This window comes from Fringilla coelebs (genome assembly GCF_963513975.1).
Source record: "Fringilla coelebs genome assembly, chromosome: 11".
Lineage (NCBI taxonomy): Eukaryota > Metazoa > Chordata > Aves > Passeriformes > Fringillidae > Fringilla > Fringilla coelebs.
The window spans coordinates 10,035,394-10,054,032 of record NC_140037.1 but is presented as its reverse complement, the minus strand read 5'-3'; positions in this window follow the sequence as shown (position 1 = coordinate 10,054,032).

Sequence of the window (18,639 nt, the reverse complement as noted above, 5' to 3'; positions counted from 1 at the left end):
TACTTTGATGACAGAGTCTGTAGCCAGGTGTGATGGCAGCCTAGGCCAGCTCACCCTCTGTAGCCCCTTTGAGTTTGTGACCATAATTCTTCCCAAGGTGGCAACTGGGGTGACAATTGTCAGATCAAATAATTCAGGCCTTGTGGATATTGCCAGACAGATAAATGCTCTAGGAAATCCTCACAATTAGCAAGCTCCAAATGACACATACTAAATAAGAGGAGCCAGATTTAGGCAGGACATGTGTGTAGCTCTCAAATAACTTCCCATTACCCCTCCTGAGTCAGTATTGCCTACAAGGTAATTTAACTTACTGTCTTGCCTTCCTGTTGATAAAAAAATAATCTCTTCTCCTGAGACACCTAACAGATGATCTGCTGAAATACATGCCTAAATAATTATCTGTCTAGGAGACTCTTTTATATGGTGAGTCATCACTCACTGTCACTATAAAGGGCTTGTTCTAATTTTGAGACCCTCATTAGAATTAAAATATCAAATAAAGTATATGCCTCTGACAGCTAGTCCACCAGAACTGAAGCAGGAATCCTGTAGAGCAAGAAGCAAACAAGGAGTGCTCTGAAGCCACAAGTCCAGAATATACAACATTTTCAGAACAGAATGAAGTCAGAGTTCAAGGCACAGAACATTTGAATTCAACCTGCCCGGAGGAATTTTCTCTTACTAATTGTCTGTAAGCAGAAGAGAAAAATGTTGAGAAAAGCAAAGATGCAAAATATTGTTCTCCAGTGCAAACTTCCATGGTACCTCCAGGGAAGGAATAGAATGTAAGCTACTAGATATAAAAAAGCAATATTTTTTCTTTTTTATTATTATTGTGGAAGAGAGGGTAGGTTTGGGATTGCAGGGGCTCCTATAGGATACTTTATTTGTTCCTATGCAGACTAGTATGGAAGAAAAAATTTGGAAAAAATCTAGCAAGAATGCTGAGTGATTTCCAGCTCCCAGCTGAAGTCAGGTTCTCATACTCTTTCTCCCAAAAACTTTTGTATTTCATTTCTTTTAGAAGACACAAATGGAGCAGGCTAAAATTTAAAAAAATATATCCCTTGCCACAAGGTAAAACAGAGCTCAGTGTGACATTATAGCCCAGAAGTCAAAGTTGGAGCAGAGTGGGAGGAAGCCAACTACAAAGTCTCAAGGAATTGGAATCTCCACAGAAAAAAAAAAAAAACCAAAAAACCTGTTCTTTGTGCCTAATCTCAGCCATTAGGGAGCAATGCTTGGTTAGCAGGATTTGTTTAAACCATACATCAGAACAGTTCTTTGAAAGAAAATTTGACTTTTGACTCAAAAAACCCATTGAACTGGGAATGGATGCTGAAAAGCTTTCAGAGCACAAACCTCAGTCTGTGGATGAGAACAGCAGTAATGCAATAGACTCAGACCAGCCAGGGCTTTTCCTCAGACTATTAGGGGAAATGCAGAGGAAGTTTAGGGTACAGCTGGAGGTGTTAAATGTGTGGGTTACCTGCCTTTACTGCAATTGTGAAGAAGGAATTACATCAACATAAATCTGAGAGTCGGTTTATACTGAATACATGTCAGCTGCATGACCTAGTTTGTATTTGTTTATATTTATGCTGCTGTTCCCACTGACTGGGTCAGCCTGACGTGGTACAGCTGCTCCTGCCCCAGAGAACTGCTGGGACCTCCCTGCCACTGTGGGGACAAAAACCCCTGGTTCTTCTTTCTCAGAGTGTCTCTTGGCCTCAGGCTCAGCTGTGACTCAGATGACAGGGGGGTGATTTTCTCCCCAGCTCCCACTGTTTAATCTCGGTGTGAGAAACCCATCCATTGAACCAGTCTGGCTGCTTCCTGGCAGGGGTTTACCCAAATTCCATCACCTGCCAATAGCTGGCCAAGGACAAAAGAAAAAGGACAATCCCTGGCCCCAAGATCCTCTCACTTATGTTCCTGTCTCATGGGTCTTTGCCATGCTTTGATGACAGCCCTTATTCAGTGTCCTGAAACTTCCCATCCACATTAGTTCTCTGCTTATCCCCATATCCTCTTCCCCAGCTGTAAAAATATCTTCTTTCCATCTCCAGAAGAGCTTCATGTGGATCAATCATCTATTAAATAGATAAAGAGCAATTGATAAGAGATATATAGGTTGGTTTCTGGAAAAAAAAGTATTTCTGTCTTTATTGTCTTTACACATGCTCCCAATGTCTCTCTTCTTCCTCTTTGCTTTTAAGCCTCATGTGGGTGACCTCCATACACACAGACACCAAAACATCCCCACAAGCAAACAAAAAACCCACAGGAATGGCTTAAATTAGTTAAGAGCTGTGGGCAACCCAAGGATATTCAGCATTGCAGTGAATGTTGTCTCCTCTATATCACACTGCAGATATTCCAGTAGGTCTGCCATGGCTCTGCTCAGAGAAAGGACTGTGATATTTAGGGTGCCTCCTTTCTGAACTGTGATATTCAGGGTGCATCCATGTTTTGCACAGCCTGTGCCTGCTCCCAGCTCACGCTGAGCAGCAGCAGCACCTTAGATGTTTCTGATCTGCTGCCTGAACAGCAACTCTCAGTTTCTGGCATTTTTCTCCCCCCTGAGGAACCTCTCCACTCTGAGCCCAGGTGCAGGCAGAGATGTGCCCATCACTGCAGTGCTGAGCTGTGTTCATGGTGAGCTGGGGTACAGAGGGCACCAGGGCTTGGGCACCTGTGGGAACTCAGCACATCACTCCGGATGTCCAGAGCTACAAGAGAACCCTTGGGGGGCTCAGAGGTCTTGGAACATTGCCAAAAGTGCCTGGTGGCTTGACTTTGATCCCTCTAGGGATGTGCCACCTGCATATAAGGATATGAGAATCACTGGGGTTTAAATGATATAGAAATAGGATAATTACAGGGCAAAACACAGGTTTTAAGGTTTTGGTACAGGGGGGTTATGGAGACAAGATGGAGGAAATTGGGCCTGTCTCGTGGTTCTTCTTCCTTCTTCATGTCTTCCATTTTCTGTGTGACACAGATGTTTTTGATAGGTTCTTGGTGAAGGTACACTTGCTAATAAGGGTGATAAGTATTGGGGATAAAAGGTAAATATGATTTACGTAGGTTTTGTTATAAAAAGACACGACGGCCCCGTGGGCGGTCAGAGTGCCTTTGGCTGCCTTGCTGGTCAGATCCCAGCTGGGCAGAGAGAAAACTTTGTAGATAAGAAATAATAAACAACCTTGAAGACCAAAAATCAGAGTCTCCAGCCTCGTCTTTTGGAGCCCAATCAGAACGAACCATCCTACGCGTGTCTGGGCACAGACAGACAACAGCCAACCTGGACAGACATCCACCCCAGGGGCAGTCAGCTGGCCCTTTGCCTGACATCCTGCCGGGGCCAAAGCCTGGAGGGACACCCTGGCAGCTGCTCAGGCAGCAGTGGGAAGGTCAGTGTGCAGGAGGCTGGCTGCTTTTGGTGCCTCTCTCCATCCCAGTCCTCATCCCCATCCCTCCCCAAGCCCCCGCCCCAAGCTGCCCTTTCAGAGCCCCACCCAGCCCCTCAACACCATCCTGTGGCAGCATCCCCATCACTGCCCCCTGTCCAGCCAGGTCTGTGGGGCTGAGCTGCTGAGCCATGGACAAACTCTGGGTCTGTGGGGTCTGGGGCTTCCTCCCCGTGCCCGTGGCACAGGCTGCACCATCAGCAGCTCGGGGTGAGGCACCTCATCCTTGTGGGGCATTTCACCCTGGCAACAACTGAACTCCTGACAGAGCTGGGTTTGACCTGCTCAGGAATCCCTGTGTGCCACTGGAACCTGGCAAGAACATCCCTGGCCTAGGGACCACAGCTTTTTGAGTTTGGTTTGTTTATTTAAAATGAGCTCTATACCTTTTTTTTTTTCCCTAGCTCTATAGTGGCTGATCTTTTGTGTCAACTGTCCCAAGTGTAGCAGAAAATACTTTCTTGTATACACACACACACATGTATATTGTATTTACCTATTGTATTATAAAGCAGTCAAGATTAGATAATTTTTAAAGGGTCTTTTTACTCCTTGTTGCAAAAATTAGGCTTAAAATTATCAATTAGTATGGTCCATCCCATTCTGGGTTACTGCTTTAAAGAAAACTGCTGTAGCAATGGTTCTGTGTCTGTCTTGTGTAGCATTTCATTCAATGGGCACATGCTGCCACCAGAGTCTTTGAGTCATTATGACATTTCTTTTGCTGGGTCCTGAGGAGACTTCTTTAACATCTATATCTTATATAAAAAAATTAGAAATCCCCAATTATTTTCCTTCCAACCCAGACTAATGTGGCATCCAGCTACCTCTGATTGTTATTAAACTGTGCAGGTTGCCAGCTGTGCTGAAAGTTTTTTGAAGTTTCAGCAATTTTTAAGTTAGCCTGCAACATTTGTGGAAATTGTGCCCAATCAACAATGAATGTGAATGCACAGCTTTGGGAAAAATGTGGATATGCAAATGTATCTGCATTGACACTGAAGAAAAATGTCCCCCTTAGTTCCTTATAAGGTGAGTTTTGTACAGCTTAAATATAGAGCTACGAAAATGGTGAGAAATTAGATTTTATTTGAATAGATGAAGGATGAACATGAACATTTTCTCTGTGCTCTCCAGCTGGGTTCATTTTCTCCTGCACCAGCTCAGTCCTGTGCAGCACTGCAGTGGCAAGCAGAGTGCCATCTCGTGGAAAAACACCTGTACACTCACAATAAAACATGCACCTGCCTTTTCCCCACTGGCTGGAAGAAAATCAATTATGGGCTACAAATATGACCCGGGACAGCAAGGTGCAGGCAGAATCAGGCAGTTTTTGACACTTTTCCCCTCCTGATACAGAGCAACAACTCTACTGGGAGTGTGCCAGGCAGCACCAGTGGAATCCAAGCATACATTTCCCTGGAGTGCATTATTTTGAATGATGCTGGTGGTAATATGTAGTAGATATTCACTTGGTTGGCTTATTAATAGATAACAATTTCCCCACAGTGGAAAATGTACCATTTTTATCATGGTATGTTAATTATAATATTTCACATGCCAGTAAAGATCAGTCACAGCTTATATTTAGAGAAAGTCTGAATGATTAAGAACATTCCTGTAGCTTATGTTTTAATCCAGTTTTGGAATAGAGACAAAACCAGTATTGCCTGACTATTAATAGATGATAACAATTTTAAGGCATATTTCTGTGCAATCTGTCCATAAATTAGGTTTAAAAAAAAAAGGAGATGAATTTCCATACCATAGTACTCAATACACTCTCTCTGCAGTATCACAAGCACACACACATGGATTTCTCTGCTCCCTCTAAATGCTGGCCAGCTCCAGTAAATGGCTAAACCACAAATTTAAATCTGATCCTCTGCTCATATTTTGTGTTGTTCCATCCATGCTTTAGCCTTCTGCACCCCATTCCTACACAGCCAGAAAGTGTCCCCAGACTTTTCCCTGGCTGCTCCTCCTGTGCCTGCCTCCCCTGCCTGTGCATTTCTTCTTTCCCCTTAGTCTGACCAGCAGTTTCCTACTCAGCCACGTCAGCCTCCTCCTTCCTTGCCTGATTTCTTGTGCCTGGGGATTGAGAGCTCTTGTGCTCTATGGAAAGTGTCCTTAAAAACCTGGAGGAGGGAGAAAATTACTCCTTTTGCAGTCTACTGGCCCAGCTATGTCATCTCACTGAACTCTGAGATGCCAGACAGACCCAGCAAGTGCATCTGGGCTTCCCTTGGCTTAAACTGTTGTTGAATGAAGGACAAACCCATTGGCCTGTGAGAAATAAGGGCACTGAAATTCTCATGTTCCTAATGAAACTTATCAAATTGATCTCACTACAAAGCAAATTGCAGTGTAAACAAAGCAGAGTAGCCTAATTTGCTAAACTGATATGGGTGATTTGCTCCTAATTCAGAATAATTTCAAGTGAAGACCAAAGAGGTGCTGTACAACTTTATGTTGTGTGCCTTTTCCGTGACTTTAAGCTGTAAAACATTCAGCTAATTCACTGAGGACAGAAACAAGGCACTGACCCAGAGTCAGGGCAGCTCTTCCCTTGGCCAGCAGCAAGGGGAGCTGTGCCAGTCAGCTCATGGGCAGTGCAGTTTCACACTGACAGGGAGGGTGGAATGCTTCCTGTATTCTCCTATTCCACAGTCAAGACAAGGCTTTGGATTCAAGCAAACCTGCAAAAACAAAAACCCCTGTGCTGGATCTCCAAGCTCATTCAAGGGCAAATGTCCAGCTCACAGCAAGCACTGTGAGGCCAAAGTCTGTTTGGTTTAGGTTGTAGAAGCAGAGGGTTCCTTCTTAAAACCTGACATGAGCAAAGCCTGCTTTCCCCTGCTGCAAGGACTGTTTGGTTTAGGTTTTAGAACCAGAGGGTTCCTTCTTAAAAATGGGCTTAAGCAAAGCCTGCTTTCCCTGCTGCCTTAGCCACCACCCTCAGTTCTGTCCCTGTTAGTTATCTGCCAAAAGGTCCTTGCAATTTAAAGTCCATTAGCTGCAGGGCCATCAGTCTGTGACAGAAGCATGTTGTTTGCTGTCCTAGAGCCCAGTTCTTGACTGAAGATGCTGTGCAAGATCAGAGCAAATTGAAGATAAGTAGGTTCTTATCAGATGGATCCACAAAAAGTTACCAAACGCAACACTGAATAATATCTGAAGGCTGTACTCCTGAGAAATGGGCTGTTCATTGTGTTCATGAATGAAAAATTAGACAGAGTAAGTTGCTTTTCTCCTTTCTTATTAATAGGAGTAGTTTCTACTTCCATTTACATCATGAGTGCTGCATTCTTTCAGATGATCATTAATTTGCTTTTGCTGAGAGCCAAGTTTTGACAAATACTCTTAAATCAAATGAGGAGCTCTTCTAACCATTCCATGCAGCAGTACCAGGTAGCTCTCTAGCAGATTACTGGGTTTTCCAGACCTGTTAACTATTGATTCTGTACAAGGGACAATACAAATGGCTTTTTGGTGGATTTCAGAAAGTGAGTATGTGCAAAATGATAAAGAAGTTTGTGGAACCTCTTAGACATATGCTGTGTCTAGTCTCACTGATGCAGTTCTGTGAAAAGCAGTGAAGCAGACAGGATCTGTCAACAATTATTCATCAAATGCCTGATTTGTTAAATATTGCATACAGATTGCCTGCTGAATAACAAGAAGCCAATTCTGGAACTTGCTTCAGTGTAATTCAGAGCTCCTCCCAAACAGCTATTAACATCTAGAATTTCGAGTATATGAGACCAAGCTACCAAGCTATTATTTTAATTTCATCGCTGCCTTCTTACAAGTTCCTATCTAATTAGCTATAATAGTGCTTTTTGAAAAGCTCTCAATTTTTTTACAGCAGCTTAGGAGCAGTGCTAGCTGTCTTGGCAAATCAGTAATTTGTTTTGGTAACCTGAGTGATAAATGCATTGAAATGCCACCACCTTATTCTGGACTCAGAATTGTTGAAACTTAACGCACAATGCATAAAAAAGCTCTTTGGAAAACACTGATGCTTTAAGCATTCCTCAGTTTGCCAGCTCCAGGAGAAGAAACAATGAAAATAGCCAAGAAATGTTCTTCCTTAGTGAAACTACAGAAGGTGGCCCTTTTCAACAATGAATAAATTTCCTTTTCTTGATGAAACAAAGTATGGGTTTGATCCAGATGCTACTCCATCAGAGAAAATGAAGTGGAGATTTCCACAGTAAATGGTGGGAATTAATGCATGAGTAAAAGAGACAATAATCAAATCACCAAGGGTGCCTTTTCAAAAGAGGCACTTTTAAAAGTAAAAAATCTTGCTAGAGCATTTTGGGTCAGAGGTTAATGCCCATAAACGCTTTTCATATATTTATGCAGGCAGCTTCTCCTGTTCCTGAACTCCAAACAAGGTTTCAGGATAGATCTGTGATGATCTCTGCCTCACTCAGTGTTTGAGCCCAGCTGTCCACGAGTGCTGGCATATTGTTCCAGGCCTTCCAGGAATTGCAGAGCACTGACTGCTGCAAAGGCCCAGGATCCCAAACACAGGTGGCTGCTGAAAGCAGATTTACTCCTGTAACTGTGACATGAGCAAGTTCACTTTCTGACTCCAACCTGAAATGCGTGATTGGAATCTTAAACTGGCAAACAGCTTGTGTCCCAAATTCACAATATCTCTTCCAGAGATGTTCCAGACCTTCAAGTCCAGTTTCTATACAAAGCAGAGAATTGTAGCATTAAGCTAATGACAATCAAACCTGGAACAGCACTGAAGGCTCTTCAGATGGAAAGGACAGACATTTGCATTCACTTCAGCTGACGCCCAGAACAATTCCTCCATTTCTCAGAAGTGACAGGATAAAGTACTTGCAGATAATGCTTTTCCCTGGCCCTTGGCAGTCTGGTGTGTTCTGTTCCATTTCTGCAGGCAATGAGAAGGTGTTTGCAAATAGCACAGCGCTGCATTAGTTGGACCTGAGATCCACACTAGTACTGTAGACTCCAATTTTAACCACAAGATTTTTGGGTTTTGAGGCTGGTTCTTACACACACAGTTCTATCTTCTTTCTCTTAAACAAGCCCATAAGCAAACAAAAAACCCCACATCTGAAAACATAACACCAAGAAGTTCTTAAGCAATGATTTAAAGTGGAACTGGGAGGGAGATGGGAAATGGGTTGCTAATATTAAGTACCTCCTGTTGTCAGCAGGAGCTTGAGGCATATTGGGACACAATCCCAGGCCATGTGTCTGTGTTGACTGATCCTGTACAAGAATGAGGAGCAAACCCGAGCTGCTGGAAGCAGAGACAGAGCTTTCATTGCCTCAGATCTAAGAGCTCAGGTTGGGTCCTTCTGCCGTGGTGCTCAAGCATCATGGCATGGCATTCAGCAGGTGTAAAACTGGAACAGCTCTGCCTGTACCAGGAGCAAAATGGACCAGGAGCTTCCTCTCCCCATCACCTGCTCCCCACCTGGGTGCCCTGCACAGGGACTGTGCTCCTTGTGTGAGCTGGCTCTACATGCAGAGCTCACTGCCAGTTTGGGTCACAGGGATCTCAGGGCCACCCCTGGGTGGTGACACAGACACCCACCCTGGTTTGCAGGCAAGTGCAAGGCACTGCAGGGCATTTTGCAGACTGCTGTATCATTAATTCACTATGAAGTACAAGGGCAGGCTAATTTCTGCACTGTGAAAAACTTAGCACTTTTAAGGAGCCATTAAGGAAACAATAACTCACCAAAAAATCACTGCTTGCCCTTTCTCAGACCCTGATTTTGCTACCATCCATTGCAGGGAAAATAATTATGTCAAAGGATGCATAACAAGACTTGGTGTATATCAACATGGGCTTCTGCTGTGCATCCAAATAGATCTCTGCCAGCTTCACTGGGGCTCTGTAATTATCTTTGATTAACCTAGACATAATGATAGGAAGCTGCAAGATTGCAATGGAGATGAGAATTTCACTTAACAAATGGCCTTGCCAGGTGCTCTTCTGTATATCTGTATTTGCTGCCTCACTCTTGAGAAACAAGCTGGAGAGAATATAAGAGAGGTGTTGAAATAAAATCATAGGCCATGTGAGCTCAAAGCACTTCAGAGGTGCAGTGAACCACAATGTCCTCAAAACCACAGGCTGCACTCTCCCACTGCACACGTGCTCTGATGGTTCTGATTTACAAATTGTTTGGAAAAAGAAGGATTAAAGTTCCTGTTCTTTGTCATTTGAAACCCTCAAAGCAGTTCACAAGAGAAAGTGATGTGGTGTTTCTCGTCAGGCAGAGCAGCACAAAGGCAGACACTGCAGGAACTGTGGCTAAAACAAAGCGTTGACAGGAATTTGAGAGCTGAAATCCTTGATCAGATTACACCACCACATCCATGTTTGTTTACACAAATAAGGCAATTAAGGCCAAAAAAAAAAAAAACAAAACCAATGCAACTAACTTTTACTGCTTGAATGAAAGTTCAGCAACTGGAGACCCTCATAGACCATTGCATTAAGGAGTCTCTTACTCATGATTTTAAATTATAGGCTCATTCTCAGTTCCTCAGTTTTTCCTTCCAACAAGTGATGGGGTGTTAAAAACAGAGAAGTGTGATGATTCATAAAATGTGTTATAGGGAACATTATCAGCTGAGATTAATGTTATATCATGTGTAATATTTATTGTCAGAGCAAGTGGAAATGTTTCCTAAAATTTAAATTCCAGCTATGAACTTTGGCTAACTTTCAAATTTTAATGATTTTTTGCAAATGCATATTCAAAACTGTCGAAGTGTTTTCTGAATTTGGTTTCCTAGCTTGTTCCAACTTATGCTTATCCATTTGCTTTCTCAATTCCTTTTAGATGCAGGAAGTTTTTACAATTTATAAAGCCAGCAAAAGGTTAGATTTTCCATTCATATGTGGTAGCTTTGTTATGCCTTAGTCTGGAGAAAGAATCTAAAAACCACATCTTTAATGTTCTTTTTCAGAGAACTGTCTAGCGGTGCCACTGCAATGTAATAGTCCCAGGATAAATGGTTTGAGGTAGATTTCCTTCCTGTGTTCTCCTGGACTTCATATCTGACATTTTAACTTTAGGATTATCAGCTGTGCTCAGCATTAGGTATTGTTGAGAATTAGCTTTTCAAAAATAACAATCCTTTTAAATATGCTTTTTAAATTAAAAATTAAGTCATTGGGGAAATACAACAAAATTATTAAATGTTAGGTAGGGATTTTTCATATAATAGAGATGTCACTTCTTGAAAGAAATCCAGAGCTGACAGAAGTTGACAGAATAAAGGCCACAAAATTCAGCTGTGCACCTCTATGATGCCCTTGGGGAATACTGATTCTCAACTCTCCCTACAATAATAAAACTGCTCCTGGAAGGTTCACTGATGTCCCCATTCTAACACCTGCTCAGTGAATCTCTAGAACTGAAATATTCTTTTTGCAGGATTTTAGAAAGCAGGCATGAGAACACAAACATGAATAGATGTTAATGAGAGATGGACTCAAGGTGTGCACTAAGCAGAGCAATAATGGGAGTGACTACTTCCCAAAGCTGGATAATAAATAGTCTGACTGAGCAGCATGAGATTGACTTTGTGGTTTTATAGACTGGCTCCCAAACTGCACTTTTGAATGCCCAGCCGTGTTTGGGTGCAGGTAGAGAAATGCTATTAAAATGAGTAAGCAGTTCTAAAAAATGTAGATGCTAAACCAGAACCTGACTGGCAACCCCAATGCCACAGACCTCGGACCTCAGCTGAAACTTGGCCCACTGGATGCACGTAGCCATTGGCCTGCCAGCCAAAAACCAGATTTAAAGGGGTACAGATAAAGACCTTTTCAGCTTCTGTGGTGTGCCACTGTGCACCTGTCCACATTAACAAGTTAGAACTTGGGAAGGGAAACAGTGCTTGAATAGCATTTCATGGTGTTAGATAATTGGCTTTTGAATCTGCAGGGTGAACTAATGCTGGTTTGCACGTGGAAGTCATTTTTGAAAGACATTACATATTGAAATAATTTTCCTACTGAAACAGGAAAGCATCCAAACCTTTTATTTTAAAGGAAGCTTAGTCTGACTGGCTTCACTAAAAGGTGCATTACATCTTCAATTTGTCCAAAAAATTTCTTCACAACCTCAATGAAAACCACAGGGTTACTAGCAGGATTGCTATGAAGAAAATAAAGTTACATCCATTGAAATATCAATGAAGGTTTCCTTCAATACAAGCAATGATCTTAGAGATAAACAACACACACACACACACACAAAAAAAAAAAAAACAAACAAAAAAAAACCCCAAACATAAGAAAAAGGCACAAAGTCAAAACAGCATGTTTTCAGGAAAAATTGAAAAGGGGAAAAAAATGGGATGTCTTAGATCCCTTGGCATCTGTAAACATCTAGAAGACATCACACCTGGTCTAATCTCAAGGCAAAGCAGACTTATAAAGTAAATCTACAGGCTAGCTAAAGTAAATCTATGGGCTTTCTTGGCCTTCTAAGGTATGGAAGATAATAGAAGAATAAGAAGATAAAAAGAAGTCCTCTTTCTTTTTTGTCAAAAAAAAGGTTACTTTAAAGTAGGGTGAATTTTTTTCCCTCACTTTGTAGGATCTATTTTAAATGACCCATTTAAATGTTCTGCAATTATGGTGCTTTTGTATATTTTCCATGCAAAGCTAACAGAAAGGGAATCCCTTGAAGTCATGGTATTTTAACCAACAAAAGAATAATCTTCTTTTTCTTTCTTGCTGAATTCTTCATACAAGGTGTCTCAAAATAGATAAGACAGGTTCATTACCATTGTCATAATTGTCAGCTTCTGTCAGTTCCATTAGTGGATAAAGGTGTCTCTGGATATTACTCATGCACTCCTAGCCAGCTTCCCAAACTCTGTAAAGCCTCCCAAAACCTTCTGCAGTCCCTCCAACCTACTCTTCAGCCATTTACCCTGCAAGGCTCCCCTTGCTGCAGCGTTTCACTTTTCTCCACCTTCTGTACTGCTTCTGGATTACTTTATTGATATGTGAATATCTGAATATCTTTATTGATTTATCAGTCACTCTTTTAATAAAATTCATTTCCCCCTTACATTTCGAGCATGCTGTTTTCAGGTTTGTCTGGGAGGTTGGTAAAACTTCACACCTTGGAGAAGACCTGAAATGTTGTATGTCAGGACAGTATTCAGGTCATAGATCTTGAGATTAGGCAAGACATTTGGTTTTTTATCTTTTTTGTTATGCTCAATGTGTCTACAAGCACATCCTCCTCTTGGCTTAAGAGGATTCCAATAATGCTAGAATTTGCCTTTAGACTACAAGGTTTCAATCATTCAGGCACCAGTTTAGACTTTTCACGTTAATCTGTCTTTGATTCTTTTGCTATTTAGTAAATATGCATAAATGTTTCTTCTGAAAATGAGATTTCATGGACATGTGGGAAGAACTGATATTTTCCCTTTTTAAATGTTAAAAGGCACAAGTGTGAGAAAATACGGACTTTTTTCTGGCGAAGTGAGGAAACTCTACAGAAATATATTTTTCTTCTTTACTTTTCCATCTAAACTTTGATAAAAATTAAATTTACATGGCTGTGAGCTACAATAGGCATTTTAAAACATTTAACACATGTTATTTCTGTTGTTGAGTCCAGCTCATCCTCCTCTCAGAACTTGTCCCATCTCTCTGTCCCCCCATAAGTGTCTGGGTGCTCACACCACTAATCACACACCAGCTCTAACACATGCTGGAGCACTTTACAAGCCAACTCAGTTCATTAATTTGAAAATTAGCCTGATCTAGGGAAGTAAAAAGGGTTATTTGGGCCTGCTGGGCTTGTTCAAAGAGGGTCCAAGAAGTGCCAGAGATGGCATGAGAACTTGACAAGACTCTTTGAATTCTCATTTGGAAAATTTTAATGCTCTGAAAAAATATTTTACACACCATGAAATCTAGCTTTGCATTTTTTAAAAGAAATTTCTGGGGGTTTTCTGTCTTCCTTCTGATGGTCCACCTCCTGTTTCCTGGTGTGTCCATCCAGCAGAATGCAGCAGAGCTGCCTGTACATATTGCTGTGCTTAAGCCTTTGCTCAGGTGAGGAATATTTCATTTTACCTGCTTTTGGGACAGTCTGGACTGGCTGCTCATGCCTCAGAGACAATCACATGAGGCAGACAGGTAATGAGGGGACATTCCTCCCTTCACCCAGATGGGAATTCAGAGAGAGGGTGAGACACCCCTCTCAAATAAAATCCTTCCTGGCAAGAGAGGACATGTCAGGGAATACTTAGTTGGATATTAGGAGAAGGTTCTTCATCCAGAGGGTGTTTGGATATTGGAACAAGCTCCCCAGGGAAGGGGACAGAGCAGCAGCCTGCCAGAGCTCAAAAAATATTTGGAAAACACATGGTGTGATTCCTGGGGTTCTCCTGTGAAGGGCCATGAGTTGGTCCTTGATGGTCCTTGTGGGTCCCTTACAATGCAAGATATCCTATTATTCCATTTCCATTTATACTATTTATTCCATTTATCATATATATTTCCATTTATATTCCATTCCATTATTCCATTTATATCATTTTGATACAGTGTCAAAATGTTTGTTGTTAAAAGCAAACATCTCTTTTCCACCTACAGGTTCAGCATCCCTTCCCTGAGGACACTTTACATCAGACCAGCACTGGTCTTTAATCATTAGGTTAAAAAAAAGTCACAACTAGGTTACTGAAGCAGCTGCAGTTTCTTTCTTGAAAGATCATGCTCCTACATTCCTTTGCAATAGTCTAGAGGCAACAGGAAAGCCATTTTGCCCTGCTTTTTTAAAAAACAATAATAAAAAATCTGTTAGCTCAGGAGCCTATGGAGGCTTTAATTGAAATTAATATAAAATGCAAAAGTAGAGGAAATTGGGACAGCTGCAAAAGAAACCCCAGAAGCAAAAGCAGATTAAAGTAGAGCAATGAGCAAACCCATGCAAGCACTTAATGTTGCTTCAGATGTTTCCCCCTTGGTGTAACTTTTTCCCTAAATCGAGCAACAAGTCTAAAGCACATGGTTTCTCCTGCAGATGCCTCTGAGTTCTACCCAGGGCTCCTTCAGCTGATGAGCACAGGCACTGCAGGAGCTGGGGAGTGAGTGAATCTCAGTGTGCTGAGAGACAGGAGTAGCTGGCACGCTGCTCTGTGCTTGCTCCCCATTCCACAGGGGCACAGCCTGGAGCTCCTTCATTCAGGAGACAGCACCAGGCTAAACTTCAGCAAAAACAGAATCTTTATTTTTCATTCTAAAGATTGGGTGAGAACTATTTGATTTTCTTTCTTGTAAGCTTTATTCTTCAACTGTCCAAGACCTTTCTGCTGGCACGTAGCTTTATGAAGGAGTTGTTCCATCAACCTTTACGCACGTGAGAAGCCCCATTTAGGTCTGTGGAATTCCAGAAGGTGATAGGAAACAGTCTCATGTGTGAGAAAAACATGGAGGAGTGAGGATTTAAATTAGAATGTTCTAAATTCATATGCTGTTAATGTCAAGTGATCTCAACCCACCCAATCCTTACTGCAAGCACAGCAGGCATGGTATTCACGGCATAAAAGATTTCCCTTGCTCCACTGTTGGAGACAAAGTTATTAGCAGCAAAGAAAGAAACAAGTCTTGTAACACAATACATTTTCTCCCCTTCTTATCCTCTAACATCTCCAACCACAGTTAAAGTTCTTTAAATTTTCTCTGCAGTTCTTTCAGTTGGTTAATAGGCTGTCTGCTCAGGGAGAATGAACTGTTATTTCATGATTTGGTGTATTCAATAATGTCAGAGTTTTCTAGCGCAGGATCCTTATTTTAAATATATCTCTCATCCTGAGAAATCATTCAGTGAGCAGTTTCCACGTGAGGTGGGTAGGAAAAGAGCAGTTGCTCGTAGGTTTTGCATTTAACCTTATATCATAAAACCTTATAGAAACATATTCCCCATAAGTTCTTTACCAATTATTTTCCTAAATTTTCTCTGTTCCCCGATTTCACATTTTTGGTTGTTCCAGGAGTCAAGAGAATAGACCAACTCCATGGGTGGAGTTATTGGTTGGTTTTGGGGGGTTCTCTCCTCCTCAAAAGGCCATGAACTATCAGTTGAAGCCTTATTGGAAGACTGCACAGTCATTTCTGTACCCTGCTGTGTTGGATGTTGTTTGCTGATATGGCTGTTGTTACTGATCTGTGTGAAAGCAGAAACTTGTTGTAGACCTGTCAAACTGAAATTGCTTAACCACAGAAACCCCAGCAACAGACAGAGCACATACAAACCTTTGCTTTCCTATTCAAAGAATTGTTAACCAGCTTCCCACATGGTCAAACAAAACAGTTTGTTCTTTACCTGGGCCCTGTGTGAAGGGCCAAAATATTAACTCTTGGGCAATTTTTACCATTCTTTGCAAAAAGGAAGGTGTAGCATGTAGCATTTACATAAAATTAGAGTCTGATCCAAATGATCATTAATGGTCATTAACTTCCAGAGATCTTTTATAAGAATTTCTACTCCTGGTATGAATCTTTTCAAACAGAACAACCCAAATACACGTGTGCACACTGCTTCTCTCCCAGGTGTGTTTTTGCCATCTGGATACACGACTGGCCAACAGACATGCAGACATGGCCAAGGAAAGGGTGTTCCACTGCTGGCCAGTAGACATCAAGGAAAGAGTGTTCCTCTGCTGCTCACAGCAATTGCAATTTCTTGTCTTGGCCTTCTGATTTCAAGAGCCAGGGGTGTGTGGGTCATAAGCATCTTTGGTTAGGTCTCACTGCTGAGGACTAATCTTATTTGATTTTCAGGATGACAACAGACAAACTGGAGAGAGAGCAGAAAAGTGCAAGGCAGTGGCTGTGGAGAAAGTGTTTAGGATGCACAAAAATCCATAGGTAACATGAGGGTAGGATGATGGCAGATGTATGGAAGGCACCTCTTCTCTGCCACTTATGTGCACACATACAGCCTGATTACAGGTACTGCATCTTAAATTGCACTTGTAAGTGCTTAGGAATGAGTAGGATGTTTAGCTCCTGTTTCCTGTCAGTTCATTTCTCACTCAGAAAATGACTGTGGATGAGAAAACAAAGCAAGTTATTGCACAGAACTGTCCTCACCTTCAGCTGCAGCCCCCTTTGCATGTATGCCAAGCAGCTTGAGGAAAATGCTCTCCAAGGTTCCCTGCTGTGAGCAGTAGACCCAGCATCTCAACTGGCCTCTGCATTTTGATGACTCTGTCACAGGAAGCTTTTCCTCCTGACAGACTTTGAACGCACAAAAAGCTCAGTTTCAGTCTCAAGTTCCTTCATCAGCCCAGAATTAAATTGGGAGAGGTAGGTGACCAAGCATGTCTGTGTGTTTAAAAGAAAAGTGTTGCTTAGATCTCACAAAAATGGGAAAGGACTCAAAATATAAACAGGCTCCTGTAATTTCTCAGCAGATTTAATGATAAATGCCAGTAGCCAGGAGTAAAAAAGTACCTTTCCCTCCCAAGACCTTCTACTTAGGCATTATCAACAAGCTAACTGTTGATATGATACTGAATGCTACCCTGAGTGTGTCTGTTTGGGTGGGAAGTAGTATATGTCACATTTCTACCTTTTCTTGAGTTACTTCTCTCTGCAGAAAGCCCTGTTATGAATCTGTCTGCCTGTTAGCTTTTGCTCTCCTTTTGCTAAGCTGAAGAAGGAAAAAAATACACGCTGCTGTGGCAAACAACAGACAGGAGGAAAAATCAAAGGAGATGAATGAGGTTCCATCACAGCAGGAAATTCAAGAAAAGGTTAGAGATGACATTAAATGGGCATGGTGTGTAGCCTGAAGTAATCTTGTAAACTTCAGAGAACCAGGCCAGGTACTCCAACTTGCCCTGTCTGGCTCTGCTGTCTTCCAATTACTATCTGCCATCAGCCTACACAGAAAAGGTCTCCTAACAGTGATAGAACCTCAAGCTGGATCTCAGAAAATGGGTGCAACCAAGTGATTCTAGGATGTAAGCCCTTAAAGTGAAGTACATCATCATCTTGGATCCCAGTCTTGACCTTAGCTTGTGCTTATGTTATACTTTAAAATTCCCCTCCATTTATTTTGGATTGTGGTCCTGACATGTAAGCCTAAATATTAGTGAGTTTGGCATGATGTAGGCTAGGGCAAGTAGCTTAGGAATCACTTAAGATTTGGAAGAGAAGTTATTTCTCATGACTGTAAATTAGAAAGAGAAATATATGACATACTGAAACTCTAATAATTGTGCTGCAGAATTAAGTTTCCTTCTCAGATAAGTTCTACAACACCATAAACATACACCATTGGTAATAGCCACTTATAACAGAAACATCAAGAATTATTTACTTAGAGTGTAATTTCAGTCCTCAAATACTTATTTCTTTCACAGTTTACTGGGTTAAAATACAATATTTTATTGTGCCTCTTGTTTGATGTTTAATTCAGTCTCTGAGTGGTTGTTTGAATGTGGTGGGAGCAGTGATCTCTTTGAAATTGCCAATATGCTCTTTCACCTACTAAATAAGCAAGGAATTAGTTTAACATCCAGATAACGTTGCTGATTAAACAAAACTGGCATCTTGATCTTTACACCTGCATTTCTGTGCCTGTTGCTAAAATAGTTATAAACCAGCTATCTCCCTAAATTAATTTTATTCTAGACCTTTGCTCTGTAATTCATTAGTTTATTTAAAAAGTGTTTGAAAAATTCAGCTTAAACTATATGCAAATCCTTCTAAACTGGGCCCTTTATACACACACATCCCCTTTTCTGTGAACAGTACTTTGTTAATGGCTCGATAATTAAGAGAGTTTACATTTTAAAGACTTCAGTTTTTAATTGGCTGAATATTAATCACAGATCGCTTTCAGTTCTGTTGTGATATGCAAATTATTGATGTCTCAGCTGCATTTGTTTTCAGGTATCAGTCTAACCGCATAATGCAAAATAACATTCTGCAATTATTTCAATTAGATGCAGTCAGCCTTTGGAGCAAGCTATTTATTTCATTTCAGTAAAAGAAGAAAGCAGTTGCTGTTTTCCATTCCCTGGCGTTTATTGCCCAGAACTAGCACTCACAACCGGTATGTGAACAGCACATAAACAGTTTTCTAACTGGATCACGTTAGCATTC